General features: G+C 36.2%; 1 long non-coding RNA gene across 1 annotated transcript; it reads right to left on the bottom strand.

The window, feature by feature from the left end:
• Window positions 1–6: 6 nt before the first annotated feature.
• LOC128247858 (uncharacterized) lies at window positions 7–2,602 on the bottom strand. The gene is made up of 3 exons (XR_008264182.1): window positions 2,534–2,602; window positions 1,081–1,105; window positions 7–79 (listed from the first exon to the last, which is right to left on the bottom strand). It is a non-coding gene; the product is annotated as an uncharacterized LOC128247858 (long non-coding RNA).
• Window positions 2,603–5,550: the final 2,948 nt, after the last annotated feature.

A 5,550-nucleotide genomic window follows, 5' to 3' on the forward strand; every position in this document is an offset into this window, starting at 1 on the left:
TGCATGGCTCGAAGAGCTACTTGTAGGTTGAGAACTTCATCTTCTGTTAGTGTTTCCACACTCTTACGGATTAAATTACCTGAAATAGAAAGAGGTTTGAATTAATAATATTATTTGTATTGCATCAAGTCTTATTTCGTTAAAATATTTTCGGATTGAATTAATTAAATGTTTTCTGTATGAGATCTCTAGACGATCAAAGGATTTTACATTTGATTTATATTAGGGGTGCTTCAATAATTTGTTACCAGGGTGATGACAGGCTTATCAATTCATATGTGTTGCACCGCAGTTCTTTACATATTTATTTTTAGTATGGGTATAATATGTAAATCTTGCAATAAAATCTAGAATTGAGCCGTAATAATCAAGTGATCGAGTAGTCATTTGAAATGTATATTTATTTTGACAGTTAACATTATTGGGAGGGAGATTCTGTACAAATTTGCCATACTGGAAGCGATAAGCGATAAGAGGCTAGGACATCTTTAAATATATATATATATAAATTATAGTGAATTTTCTCCATTGTCAAGTGTGTCTCGAATCTCTTTTGTTGTAAATCATAATTCCGAACAAAAAAAGAAAAAAAAAATGGTGAGCGCCTTTCGATTCGCTCTCATTGATCTATTTTGTATTTTGTACTTGTACTCACAGCTCACTCTTATTCGTAATGTTCCAGCGTTTGTTTTACAAATTTGCTGGCGAATTTCTTTGGATGGTTTTCAGCAGATGAGATAAAGATGCTAGCGATGTGAGACAAGACCCTGAGTAGTGCAAATATTGAAGAGCTAACTGTAAAGATGACTCTTCAAAGTGTACGCAATGAATATTCCAAAAGGTGCTTTTTTATATATCATATTTAGAGAGTGAATAGCGATGTGATTGCGAATAATAAATAGCAGTCAAGGATTCAGAATTAGCTGATCTTATCAAGACTCCTGGTGAAGAAATGAATCCCTTTCTGCAGTCTACTTTAACAGATGTACATAGATTTATATTCAAGCAAACTAACTTAACCATCTTCTAATTGGCTATTACTTGCGATGTTAAAATATGCAATATGGAAATATTGGTTACCTTCTGCACTTCCGCATAGCAAGAACTAGAAATAAATTAGAAATTTAGTTTTTAATTATGTCAACAAATAAGTCATTTTAAAAGTTGTATTAAATATGAATTGAGATAAAGCAATAGAAACGTGTAAATTTTTATTTCTAACATTTACCGTTTAAAAGATTTGTAACATGGAAAATAGTGGTTTCTAAAATAGGAAAAAGGTGAGAAATGGAAATGGAGGATGTTTATTAATACAGCGAGTCCCAACTTCTTGGCTAATACTTTATTTTATCGATCCCGAAAGGATTAACGAGAAAGTTGACCTCGGTGGGGTCAGAATGTAAAAAAATACCTAACTAAAACCACAAACCACTGTTTTCCAACGCTCTAACGATTCTGCTAATCTTTCTAATTATGGCATGATGCCAGTAATTTTGAGGTCAGCGAGCTCGATTGCATCGAACCCAATGTTCAGCTAGGACCTGTTTTATCGACTCCAGAAAGAATGAAAGGCAAAGTCGACCTCGTCAGTATTTGAATTCAGAACATAAAGACTGCAAAATAATAGTTTCAAATTTTGGCACAAGGTCAGCAATTGAACTCCGAATGTAAAGGCGGACGAAATGCCGCTAAGCATTTTGCCCAGAGTGCTTAAGATTCTGTCAGCTCGCTGCCTCCAGTGTGCAAAATATTGGTTTTAAATTTTGGCACAAGGTCAGCAATTTCAAGGCAGGTGGCAAGTAGATTGGATAGACCTCGGTATTCAGCTGGTACTTATTTTATCGACCTCGAAAGGATGGAAGGGCAAGTTGACATGAGCGGGATTTGAACTCAGAAACGTAAAAATGGACGAAATGTGAGAAAGCCGATAAGCATTTAGCCCGGTACGGTGGCGATTCTACCAGCTCGCTGCCTAACAGTAAAGCAATATTGGTTTCAAATTTTGGTACAAGGCCAACAAGTTCAGGATAACGGGTAAGTCGATTACATCGACCACACTGTTGAACTGGTTCTTTTTCTATCGACACCGAAAGGATGAAAGGCAAAATAAGCCTCCGTGTGATTCGAACTCAGAATATAAAGAAGGATGAAATGCCGCTAAGCATTTTGCTCAGAGTGCTAACGATTCTGCCAGCTCGCTGCTTTCAATGTGCAAAATATTTATTTCTTTATTACCTACAGGAAGATAAACATAGAGGGTACAAACAAGGACAGACAAAGGGTTTAAGTCGATTACATAGACCTCAGTACGTAACTGGTACTTATTTAGTCGACCCCGAAAGGATGAAAATCACAGTCAACCTCGGCGGAATTTGAACTCAGAACATAACGGCAGATGAAATACCGCCAAGCATTTCGCCCGACGTGCTAACGATTCTGCCAGCTTGCCACCCTTCAATGTGCAAAATATTAAGAAAAAATGTTGATAATTTCGATACGTGCATAGAAAGTTAAAGAATTCTGTTTAACTTACGGCGAAGACGATCGCAAAGAGACAAGAAATCTTCATCATGACTTCTTCAAGTCAGTGTTCAGTCTTCAGCTGAAGGCAACACTGATGAAATCTGTGAAATGCTCCCCTTTTATAACAATTTCCGTAATGCTTTGTTGGCAAAACAACATGTGCAGGACACGTTTAACTCTTTCAGACGCTGACAAATCATAATTTTGACATATCACACTAACCTGAAAATCAAATTTCGTAAAATCTTTCTCAAAGAAGATAGATCGCTATCTTCTAGAATTCCACTTTGAATATTGAATTTCAGTTTTGCTTTTGAAATTATATGTTTGTAAATTTGATTCAATGTTACGGTTGTGATTTATAATCAATTTTCCTGTCGTGGTGAGAAATATAAGTTTTGAGAATGCGGAATACACTATATTGGTTTCGATTCCTGCTTGAAACCAATTCCCATTACTGAAGCTGCTACTCGCTTCGCAAAAAATGCTTTTGTCGACAAGATTTGAAAGAAGCATTGAAATCTAGCAAACTTCGCACTTATTTTCTGTGTTTAGTACACCCCGTAGTTAATTGTACCTCTCGAACAAATTGATTTTAGCTAAGCAGTTTGGCCGTTTAAGAGTTATAATGCTTCGTTGGTGACATATTATAGTGGAATACTAGTATCAAAATACTAAAGACTTCTGAGATAGCTCACGGGTAACTCTGTTCATAAATTAGTTGAGACCACGGCATTTAATTTCTAGTAACACCTAATACTCTTCCTTTACTAAGCTTATGGCTTTGGGAAACCCCGAGCGTCATACTTTCAATTTGCTTTAAATATAAGTATGTTGTGTCAAGAATTATTTAATGATAATATTATTAAGGAAGAAACTCGGAATTACAAGTTGGTTTTTAAAGATACATTTATACATTAAATAAGCAGAAATAAGTTATCCTCCAACTATTGTGTGTTTTGACTGATGGGTTAAAGACGATATGGAGCGTTTAAAAATACTGACCGAGTAACAATCTCTGAATCCCTAAGAGATATTAGCATAGTCTTTACTTATGTTAAGTTGTTGAGACAAAAAAAAAAAAAAATTATACAAATAAGGCATGTGATGTGTGGAATGTGATGAACTCTATAAAACATTTTTACTGCTTTAGTAACATTGTGAAAGTAAAATCTAACTCGGTATAGATGGAATGTTGTTGGCACTCCGTCGCTTACGACATCGAGGGTTCCAGTTGGTCCGATCAACAGAATAGCCCGCTCGTGAAATTAACGTGCAAGGGGCTGAGCATTCCACAGACACGTGTACCCTTAACGTAGTTCTCGGGGATATTCACCGTGAACAAGGCTGACCTTTTGAAATACAGGCACAACAGAAACAAGAAGTAAGAGTGAGAGAAAGTTGTGGTGAATGAGTACAGCAGGGTTCGCCACCATCCCCTGCCGGAGCCTCGTGGAGCTTTAGGTGTTTTCGCTCAATAAACACTCACAACACCCGGGCTGGGAATCGAAACCGCGATCCTATGACCGCGAGTCCGTTGCCCTAACCACTGGGCCATTGCGCCTCCACTATGCATGGAATAGCAAGTGCAAGATATGAAACTTAACTTAGTTTCAGTTAATTATATTGTTTGTAGTAAATTAAATATTTCCACTTTCACGCTAGGAGACACTTAAAACTTGATATGAAAACGTTGAGGTATTGAAACATGATAAACCATTTTCACTGGATTTTAACTAGAATACACATGCAAAGCAGTAATGTTTAAGTGAATTAAAGGGCTTCAAAGAATACAGTTCTAAGTATTTCGATATGGCTCTGTTGTAAGTTATGTATATAAAAGAAGCATATAGAGTCAGTGAGGAGAAGTGTTTAGTCAATCCCATCGTTCCTGTACTTGACTGGTACTTATTATATCGATCTTGAATGGATGAAAGGCAAAGTTATCCTCAGCAACGTTTCAGCTCAAAGCTTAAAGGACCGGGATAAATCCATAAAGCATTTTGTTCGACGCTCAATCGATTCCATCAATATACCACCCTGATTCATAATGTCATAATACTATTAATAAAAGTAATATTATTAAAAGTATTGTTACTCAGAGTTGTTAATATTACGAACGCTCGTCATTAAATTTCAGACTTAACCTCTGAATCTCAGATATACTTTTGGAATAATTATTCTAATATAAAATGAAAATGCTTTTTAAAAATAATTCGAACACATCTTTCTCGTGTTTGTTAACAGATTTCTTAAATTGATTTTTCGCATATTTTTGGAATTGCAATATATTTACAATTTCCCTATCACCCTTCTGAAAACAGTTGTTGATTTAGTGCAGCGCTGATTCGGGTCAGAGAATTTAAAGACCTTGTACCTATGATACGAAGACTTATTTAAATTTCAGTTTTTATAGACATGACCTCCTTTCTGATCAATATGTGTAAGAACTTTTCATTTATATTTCAACATTTTAGAGCCTATAACGAATTTATCTTACTATTTTGATAAAGTAAATAAATACCTATTCCTTTTATCAGTAATTTTGTTAAAAAAGTAACGATTTAGATTTTTCTTTTCCCTTTTTCCTATCAAATAAACATTTGAATCACCGTACTGTTTTATAAAGACAAAGGAAGATTATGGTTGTTTAATTATTGTTGTTCATTTTGGTTTTCATGATTCTTTTAAGATGTTAAAGTTGAGATTTATAAAGGCGGTGAGCTGGCAGAAACGTTAGCACGCCGGGCGAAATGCTTAGCGGTATTTCGTCTGTCTTTACGTTCAAATTCAGTGCCTTGACAGTTTGTCTCGAACAGTTAACGCCGTACGGTAGCACTGCCAAGCCAAGGATTTCTGGTAATTATCCAGATACCCCGGCCCGAACGTTCTCCTGAACAGGTTGATCAACTGATTTTCATCGTAGCCCAGGGTCTCCCCCAAGGCGTCTTCGGACATAAAGTCTACTAACCCGCTATAAAATTCCGCGGTGGTACTCCTGCAGCCGGCATTGCCCGCTCGAGAGAG

This window comes from Octopus bimaculoides, chromosome 5 (assembly GCF_001194135.2).
Source record: "Octopus bimaculoides isolate UCB-OBI-ISO-001 chromosome 5, ASM119413v2, whole genome shotgun sequence".
NCBI classification, from domain to species: domain Eukaryota; kingdom Metazoa; phylum Mollusca; class Cephalopoda; order Octopoda; family Octopodidae; genus Octopus; species Octopus bimaculoides.